This window comes from Rattus norvegicus, chromosome 1 (assembly GCF_036323735.1).
Source record: "Rattus norvegicus strain BN/NHsdMcwi chromosome 1, GRCr8, whole genome shotgun sequence".
NCBI classification, from domain to species: domain Eukaryota; kingdom Metazoa; phylum Chordata; class Mammalia; order Rodentia; family Muridae; genus Rattus; species Rattus norvegicus.
The window spans coordinates 33,429,323-33,439,782 of NC_086019.1; the positions used below are offsets into that span (position 1 = coordinate 33,429,323).

The 10,460-nt window shown below is 40.4% G+C and overlaps 1 long non-coding RNA gene across 1 annotated transcript; it reads right to left on the minus strand.

Moving 5' to 3' along the window:
• Positions 1-1,702: 1,702 nt before the first annotated feature.
• Positions 1,703-3,607, minus strand: LOC134484856 (uncharacterized). Its single transcript, XR_010062659.1, has 2 exons — positions 3,506-3,607; positions 1,703-2,257 (listed from the first exon to the last, which is right to left on the minus strand). It is a non-coding gene; the product is annotated as an uncharacterized LOC134484856 (long non-coding RNA).
• Positions 3,608-10,460: the final 6,853 nt, after the last annotated feature.

The window sequence follows — 10,460 nt, forward strand, 5'->3', positions numbered from 1 at the left end:
ACCAGATATTGGAGGCCAGAAAGGGCTGAGGTGAGGGGTTATCGTCAAGTCTTATACAAGGAAGCACAATGATAACTGTGTTGATAACCCTTCGGTACTTAAAATATTAAACTGGAACGTGTGGAGGAGCCGCGTCGACCTCTCAGAAAACAGATACCAACAAATTAAAATCCAAAAGGCTCAGCCCCCAGAAGACACAGATACCCAGAGAAGAAATTAGTGTGTCAGTCACAGAAGCCTCATACAGGCTTCCTAGCTCACACCTACTACCCCACCGCTCGTTGTCAGTTTCCAAATCTTATTCCTGGTGGTGTTTGGGACCAGAGGCAAGAATTCCTGAGTAAGTAAGAAATCCCCCTTTGTCATCTGTCCTCACTATCAACTCTGCATCACCAGGACTTCAGAAAACCATCCCAGGTCATGGCGCCTGGATGCGTTCATCAGGAGTCAATTAGAAGCTGCTGATTGAAGGCTGCTGAAAAAAAGAAAAAGAAAGAAAAAGAAAAACCACTCCACTAGCCCTGCTTTTTTCCATTTCCATTAGCTAATTTTTTTCTCCTGACTTTTCACGATTGCAGATCATCTTTCTCTGAGCTCCAAAGAACAGGCTGTTTTCTCCTACCACCTAGGTTTTCCCCCTGGAATCCTGGGGGCATTTCTGAGTCTTTTAAGCTATTATGTCTGGCCTCTGGGTATCCAGGCTGTTAAGTGAATCCTATTTGTTTATTGCTCTTACACTGAGCGGCACAGCCTCCCTGGCAAAGGCTGGCATTTCCACTACTGGTTTCCTCCTATCACCTGATGGGAAGTCTGATCCTTCAGCTCCTGGCCAGAGCCATTCTGCATGCTCTTCCTTCCACAGAGCTGGCCGTCCACACTCACTTTCCCTTTGACGGGTACACGTCAGCTTGTCATAACTACCTCGTGGTCTAAACCAACGGTTCATGTAGGCTTATTTGGGAGAATTCGTGTCACACTTGGGTTCAGTGAGTTCAACTGCTCTTTCCCATTGTCTGACTCTGCCTCAGATACAAAGTTTTACATTCTAAATATTGAATATATCAAATGAAATTTAAATGGCAGTAAATGTCAAATATGACATCTTAAATCAGTCGGGAATTTGTTCATTCTCAAACATATGAGCTGGGTGGGCAAATGTTTAACAGAAAATTATAGATAGGAAAAAAACAATAGACTCCAGGTACGTGGTAGTTATCCCAAGTGGAACCTAGATAGCCCTTCACCTCTGTGCTACCTAGAGACTCTCCATACCATTAAATATTTTAATCCCTTCTTTCATGCATTAGACAGTTTATGATTTTTTTTCCCCATCAACACGGCCAGGGAGATTGCCCAACATGGTAAGATTCCATGGCAACTGATACTGAGTTAAGAGCCAGTCATACTGTAGTAAACTCAGAAAAGCCCATGAGGAAAGCACACTGCTGTGCACATTACAGATGAACGCATACAAGGAGTCACACTTCTCCATAGCCTGCAAAAGGTGAGGGCAATGGTGGAAGTCCACTTGTGTGGCCTTCTAGTGGTTAATAAACCACAATCCATGGAGAGCTCTTTCCAGAAAAGGTGGTCAAGATGATTCACTGCCTAGAGCTGCCAGGCTGCCCACTAACCCAGCAGTAGGCTTGGCCAGTGGTCTTGTGTTCTCATTTCTGCTTTGATTAAGTCCAGACCCTTCATATGGGTTTATACAACTGGCGTTTATTAATTGACAACTATCAGCTGGGAATGCAGACTGAGAAAAGAATGGATTATTAAAGTATGATTACTACCCAATGGGTGGTGTAATCATATGAAGTCAAGTGTGCTGTATTACACAGGTCCTCAGTGGTGGTCCATGCAGAAGAGAGTGCATAGCTAACCCAGAAGAAAGGGGGTTGCTGGGGAAAACTAGTGGGAGGAGGATTTCAATATGGTGGATGTCTGGGTGAAACATGTTCTAACAGTTGGATTATGAATGCTGACATGAAGACCACAGCACTTTTCAGTCTTTCAGAAACACACAGCTTTATGATGTCCAAATGTCACAGGAGGAGACTCTTCAGGCAGCCAGCCTGATCCGAACTGTAGAGTTGAGGAAGAATCACAGTTGATAGTGAGGAGGGTCACAAAATGAGTTTAACTGCTGAGGCAAGGAGCAGTGGCTATGTGCTGGCTGCAATGGACTCATAGGCTTTGGGCTGGTGGAGCCAATACTGGTAGGTTTTCTTCTGGCAACAATCTCAGCACTCTTTACCTGAGTGGCAGTAGAGGCAGAATGTGAACACATGAGTACACAAAATATATACATGCATACAGAGTTTATTACACAGGTGCACATATGTGTGCACATTCATGCGAGCACACTTTAGAGATGCATAAGCTGGTTCCAAGCATGTGTTAGGAAGTGAATGAAGGATCTTGTGGTCCCTGAGGTTCTCAAGTAGAGATTCAGAATACCTCTATGATAGATATCAAGGAGAAAGGCTATCCAAAGGAGAGGGACAAGAAGTGGAAGACTGTGTCTGCCCTTCGGTGTGGTTAAGGAGAATGAAAAGTCATGGCCAACTTCTCCCCAACAGCTGACTCCTGACTTCTGTGTTTGTTTCTTTATAGGGTGAGTCCTCGTGTTTTAATTGATCCACCAGCCTAAGAACACCAGGGCTCTGCTTTGAAACAATGACATTTACCTTCTTCATGTCATTTTTGTCCACATGAAATTACCACCCATCTTAAAATTGTCAGAGCCTCGAAGCCCTAAAGAAACACTTTTTTTTGCAAAAGTAATAAACTTATGAGTGGGAAGAAGGGGGTCCCACTCAACTCCCTCCCAGAGTTGCCTGTGCAAAGCTGCACTGCCATAATTGTACCTTGTTTTAAATTCATATGTATTCATTTCATAAATATGGTCTATATTTTACACTGATAAATTTATCAATAGAAAAAAGATACTGCAGGAAGATATAAAAAATTACCTGCCAAAATAATGATTTATGCTGGTTTTGAAGCTTCCTCTCTATTATTCATGTGCATAAGACATTTTTTTCCCATTTTGACATTTACTTCACATTATAAAAATGTGCTCCTGTATGCCAATGTCTTCATTTGAATAGCAGGAAGGAGGGAAGCATGAGGGTTGGCGTCCCTGTCTGACAGTCTCTGGCAGATGCAGCCCTATCATCATTGCTCACCAGCCAGATGGAGCAGGGGTAAGGGTGGGAGTGCCACCAATGCAGTGAGAAGGGTGAGCTTCCACACACTCCAGGCTGTAGGGGACAGAGAGAAATGTATGCCCCCAAGAAGGGTTGATAGGAAGCAAGGTTACTTCTTTTTACCTTTTATATGTTTATTTGGATAGGTCAGAGGCAGTCCATTGCCATTAATATTGACTTCTTAAGTGAAATGACTTTAGCACTGACAAACTGAAAATAGAGGAACTAAGTAGGCAGATCCCTGAGGAAACCACCCATGTTTCCTCATCTCTTTTCCACTAAGAAGCACCCACCTGTGGGACTGAGTTTAACCATGAGAATTCTTACAGGATGTTAAGAATGCTCCCAGATGGTAGAGTCCTAAAGAAGGGATAATGTAGTGGTTTGTATATGCTCAGCCCAGGGAGGGGCACTATTAGAGGGTGTGGCCTTGTTGGAATAAGTGTGCCATTGTGACTTTAAGACCCTCATCTTAGATACCTGGAAGTCAGTATTCTGTAAGCAGCCTTCAGATGAAGATGTAGAACTCTCAGTTCCTCCTGTACCATGCCTGCCTGGATGTTGCCATGCTCTCGCCTTGATGATAGTGGATGGAACCGCTGAACCTGTAAGCCAGCCCCAATTAAATGTTGTCCTTTATAAGACTTGCCTTGGTCATGGTGTCTTTTCATAACAGTAAAACCCTAACTAAGACAGATAGTAAATGACTGCCCTTTTGTTGGAGCAGAAGAGGCACTGTGGAAGGAATGGACACCAGTACAGAAATTCACTAATTTGGATCCTGAAGTGAGAGAAGCTTCCTCCAGCTGCAAAGGTACATGCTGCTGGGAGTTTTGGTGGGCCCTCCATACATACCTGCAAATCTCTGAGTGGAGATCTACCACACCAGAAGCTCCATTTTGTGCATGAATCCCCAGTGGGCTTGTTTGTTATGAGCACTCACCTCTGTAAGTACATGTTAGCATGAGTAATACGGTGGATTATCTATTACATCCCCACAAAGGGCCCCATGCTGCCTCAGAACAGTGTCAAGCATCAGGACTCTGTCTTGAGTCTTCTTTCTCTTCTGCTTGTGTGTTCAGCATGCATCCAGTGTGCTTCTTCAGGGTTCACACAGCCTGAAGGCATGAGTCAGACACTCATCACTGGCTCTCAAGGGTGGCAACGCAGGAGACAGACCTCAGTTTCTGAAGGTTATCAACTATCTTCCCCATCTTGCTTCTCTACGGGGGCCTTCTCTCTCATAATCATAGATCTAGACCATTGCAGAACCAGGTCTACAAGAATCCCAGTCCCTCCAGTTAAATGAGTTTCTATGAAGAGTATCAGAATAGCTCTTGATAATCTAAGATATCTTATTTAGACACATGTCCCAAGTTCACCTGTCATGAATGGCCATTGTCTGCCTCTGTGTACAGTACATGGTGATCTTATTTATGTTTTTATCAACAGAGCCATGATACAAGGCCTCCTTTACGCTCTGGTCTTAGCCATAAGAGTTGTTGCCGTATATTTGTCCACACAAGTTTCCCTTTGCACTCCCCCTCCTGGCTACCTTCTACTCTTGATTCCTGTTCACACTTGACTTGTGTTGGCTCTGTGATGTTGTCCACAAGGAGGTCAAGTTCTTTGATCACACACGACCATCCTATTAAATAATCTTTTGTCCTCTACTCATCTGCATGATGCCCTGCCTCATGCCTGGGATGTGGCCTAATGTATGGCCTTAATTCCAGTGGAAGTACAAGCTTTACACAGAGCTATTGATTGATTATTGTCTCACAACACGAAACACACCCAGATTAGCCAATCATACACAGAACATTTATAAATAGTATTGTTAATTCACCACGAACTTGTATTTCTATTTTGGAATCCAAATTAGAGTTGGTACATAAGGTAACCCAAACTCAAGTCACATCAGAAGGGAGCGATCTTCCAAGTCAGTTTTGAAGTTGATGAAATCTTAAGTTCCCATCTGTCCAGGGCAGCATAACTCTGCTGAGGAAGACTTAAGTGTGCCCATTCACCCAGAGAAATGTATATACCAGGGTCTTCTCTATTGTCATTCTCTAATGGCTGTTGTTGTTGTTGTTGTTGTTGTTGTTGTTTTGATGATGATGATGATGATGATGATGATGATGATGATGATGATGTGTAGGCCAAGAGTGACAGAGATAAGTGTCATAGGATAACATTAATGATTGATTTACTCCTCTGAACAAAGAGTTTCAGGGAGACCCAGTCTGCCTACAAAGTTATGGGGAAATAGAATTTTCTGAAGTTTAGAGATTTGGGTTAAATATATACGGAAGATTAAAATTGGGCTTAGACCTAAACACTCACTTCTGTATTCCTCAATGAGTACCTTGACCTCTCCTACTCTTAAACAATCAGGTACTTTGTTTCAAATGACTCTTTCCCCAAGTGATGCCTGCTGTCTATCATAAACAGCAAGGGTTTTTGGAATTCTTGAAAATTGATAAACTAATGCATATTTGCTTACTGGAAATCCTGCAGTCAGCTAGAATATGGCTTGAGGTTTAAACTAATAAGATGTTTAACTCCATGTCAGTTTGGTGGGACACAGAAGATTATTTAATCAGCTCTGGTCTAGATATGGCATGAGGTATGTAGAGGATACAATTTCAGAACAATTACTGACATTTGTATGGTTAAACCCTATGCAACAAGTTGAAAATTTATAGAGATCAAAATGAATTTTTTCTGGAGAAGATGGAATTCTGCCTGTCGTAAGACAGAGAAATTTAAGATTTTGGATATTTTCTAATTCCTACAGTCAGTCCTTAAATCTGTTTCTAGAAAAAGTGATATCGTCAATTCCATGTCTCTCTCCGTGTGTCTATGTGTAGGTCTGCATCTTGAGCCATACCCATCACTATTTCTGAATCTACATGTATGTATACTTTTATGTGTATGCTATTCATACCTGGACCTATGTCTACATATCTGTATCTCTGTCTGTGTCTAAATGTATTCCCCAAACTATGTCTGTGTCTATACCTATTTCTATGTATTTTTGTGTTTATTTCTATGTCATTTTCATTTCCATATTTGTATCTATATCATATATGAACACATATGTGTGGCTCAGATACACACATATGCACAATTTCATGAGTTTCTATAGAATCTTATATAAACAGAGTCTGTGACTTGAAACAATTAAAGATTTAACCGATTATTTCTAATATTTTCCACAGAGTATTAAAACTATGTCAACTTTGTAGTGTCTGGATGTAGAGTACGTATTTCTCTTGTTTTGCTTCATGCATTGATTTGTACTAGGTACCAAATTTCTTTCTATTTATCCTGTATAATATATTTATGAATATAATAAGATGAGAAAACTGAAGATGGTAGAACATAGATTGGCAGATAGATGTGTAGATAAGAAACATTAGATAGGTGACAGGAAAAGCCACAGAGAGATGAAATTCAAGGCTATTGAGATAATTTAACAAATAAGAGATCAGGGGATAAATAAATGATAGATGAATGGGTATATCATAGAAAATAATGACATGTAGATAGCTGATTGATAGATAGATAACAGATAATTAAAAAGATGAAAGACGGATAGATGCATGACATACTCACAATGACGACAAGCCCTACCCACACTCCATTGAGTTTGTGTCAGTATGGAAATTCAGATTCATGTCTAGAATCACTTTTATTTTACATTTCTTTACTAAGAAGATGAATCTCAAAGAGTAATTTGATATCATGAAGCATACCTGCATCGAGTTCAAGTCTCCTTAGGACCTCAGGGTAAAGCTGCCCGAGGCTGCACAGACCCTTCCTCTCCCTACTCAAACTTGAAGGAGATGATGACATTTTTAAGTCTCTGAACAAAGACACATAAACAGTCAGTGCTGTGATATTCAAATGCCTTCTCAGCACTGAAGATCTATTTCTGATGTGATCTAACATAGACTATCTGAGAGAGAAGCAATGGATTGATGGGGCATCTCCCAACACATGCAAAGCTGTGTTTCATAATAAAAGTAATAAAAGACCAGACTCAAATTTGAAATTCAAAGAGCCATATGCACAATACATATATATAATACAGTATAATAATACAATACACACATACATACATGCAATACATATATAAAATACATGTAAGACATAAAACACATACACATGTATAGCAAACACAATAAACACATACAATACATAAAATATATGCATACATACAATATAATACATACAGTACATACAACTAATACATAAAATACAAGCATACACATATATACAATAAACACATACAATACATACATGGAATACTTACATACAATAAATACATACAAACAATAAATACAATACATGCATACATACAATACATACGTACAATATTTTCATACAATGCATACATATATACAAGCAATAAATGCATGAATTACATACATACAATCATATATACATACAAACAATAAATACACATAGTACATATATACATACAATACATACATGTATACATACAAAGAGAAATACAAAGGTCTTTAAACCTTTTGGAAGCCATCATAATACCAGGTGGTAGCGGAACAATGTGCTATAAGATTATTGAACACGATCTGTGAATTGCTACTAGCCATCAGACATGCTGGTGATCACTAGAAGCAGCCTGCTGGCACAAGGTGGGACAACAGGAAGCTGCTGAAAGCAGAGTAGACACTCCATGGGGGACAGTACAGCTTTCTCTGTGGTTTAATGGGAAAAAATAATCTTCTTTAATTCTATAATAGCATGTATGGTCAAAAATGGTTCCCGTTCCTCACCATTACCTATGTGAGTGTTAGCACTCATGGTAGTTTCACGGAGCATCTTTAAGTAGAGGAAAGACTAGAACATGGGACGCCCTCACACCCCACCACTCAGCAAGAACATGTTCCTCAGCCTTCAGGGTGCACCAGGAAAAACAGGTATTGTCCAAAGTCCTTCTTCCTCTCTTTCTCCTCCACCTAAAACTCATCACTCTGTGCTAACGAAAAGGTTCCTATCCTGTTTAGCAGCAGGTGCGCCCATCAGCATGTGCGCCCATCCGCAGGTTCGCGCCATCATCCGGTGCACCCTATCATCGGATGCGCCCACCCCTCTGTCTCCACTGACCATGCTATCATTTTCCCTGCCACCAACAGGGTCACCTCTCTGCCTGACTCTAAAAGGCCTACTGTTGGGGTGAAGAAGGAATTCACAGCTATTGAATGATGATGGGGTGGTAAATAAAAAAAAAAAGAAAATTAAGTGCGGCCAACAACAACAAAATAAAAAGCGGGGTGGGTCCAGGAGAAAGGGCTCCTGGAGAATGTGAGGAAAATAAATAGGGCCGGCGCTCTGTTTCTTTGTCAGCAGCACTCTGGGGTTATTTGAAGCTCTTATTTATGCTCTATAAGCAGAACAATGCTAGAGAAGAAATGATTAAATACTGCCTCTGTGAGCAGCAGACATCTCATTGTGGCGGTGGGCTCACCGCTGGGTGGTTTTGATAAAGGCAATATGAGTTGATAACTGATACAGTTTGCCAGGGAGTCATCTGGGGCTGCTGACAGCTCCTGAGCTTTAATAAAATCATTAGAATGTAAATGTTTTTATTGCAGAATAAAGAGCCTCCAGCGAAGTTGACACTAGTCTCCCCGGCTGAATGGGAGTGCCCATTAGCATTCAAATGATATCATGATGGGCTGGTTATCTTTATTAAAATTTTTCAAATCGAGTCTTCATTTTGCATGATTGAGTTTTAAACAAATGCAATATGCAGTAGGCTGGCGAGCTGGCCTCAACACTTCTGAAATAATTAAAGTGTTCCGTGTATTTTTTTTAAACATGTGTTTCATAAGAAATGAATTGGATTTGCTATTTTAATATGACAATATCTAGTTAGCTTTGCATAAAAACTGGAGCTGTTATAGCATAATTATTGAAAGTGTACAGCTTTTAAACATATGTTTCATAAAGCTGAATTCAATTTTCTGAAATATGACAATGCCAGTCACTTGGCAAAGTGTAAAATCAAGAGATAGCTTGATTACTTGGAACTACCCTGCAGAGGTCTTCGTAACTGATGGTGGCTTGGGTACTCCTGTGTAGAGTTTCTCAAGGAAAGACAACTCTGTTCCTTACCCTGAGGGATGACATGGAAGCCTAGCTACTGTCCTTCAGCTCAGGACCTTGACCACAATGTCATCAAATAGCTGAAGAATCTCGAGAGAAGCTGAGCACAGCTTGTCTTTCTCCAAGTGCAGTGGAAGGTCCACGGAGACCGACAAGCTCCATTGTATTTTAAATCTCCATCTATTTTGCTCTGGTCCTGTGCACTTTGTGCATACCGAGTATCCCTAAAAAGTCATCTTCTGTTATAGGCTGAACAAACCATTCTTAGAAAGATTGCCACAGATGCTCCTTAGTTATGAGGAGTTGAAGAAATAAATAAAAGAAATGTCCCTTCAAAAAAATTGTCTTTGAAATAACTGGGGTATTGATTCCCTAGGTAAAGAAGTTCAGAAAATAGGAATGCTGTTTAATGCGGTTTTGGACAAACTGATCACCCATGGGTGTGCAAGGGGCAAGGATCTTTTACCTCCCACCTGAATGTCTTTTCCTATTTGGTCACTTTTTACGCTGAGGTAAAAAACAAAATCTCAGAAAAGTGACAAGGATGCTTCCGTCTATCTGGCATGTTAGCATCTTCTAACCTCTGTAACAGTGGCTCTTTAACCAGCGTTTCACTCAGGAATCAGATGGTTTGACTGATAGATAAACTTCTTTTGTATTAATACATGCAGCATTCATATAGTCAGAAATTAGAGGTTCTCACATATTACAAGTTTTTAAATGGCGTACAGGTGATATTTCAATGCTTCTAACTTCCACAATTACCTCAGAATTCTGATTGATCTTAATTATCTCTACCTAGAGTAGGTCACTGAACATTTGCAGCAAATCAATCATATGTTTTTGTTTTTGTGTTAGTTTTGTTTTGTTTTTAATCCACTCACTATAGTGATCAGGAGAGGTTGGTAAGCAATACCCAAAAGGAGAATTCTCTAAGTCTATTTGGAAGATGGGTGTCTGGGAGCCAGCTATTATAAAGGTCTTTGATGTCACTGAGGAGGACAGACTCTACAAGTGTCCTAGGGGCTCCAAGAGATATTCTATAATAAGGCTGGAAGAGCCATTGACAAGGGACCTTTAACAGCTCTAAGACAGAGAGATAAAGCA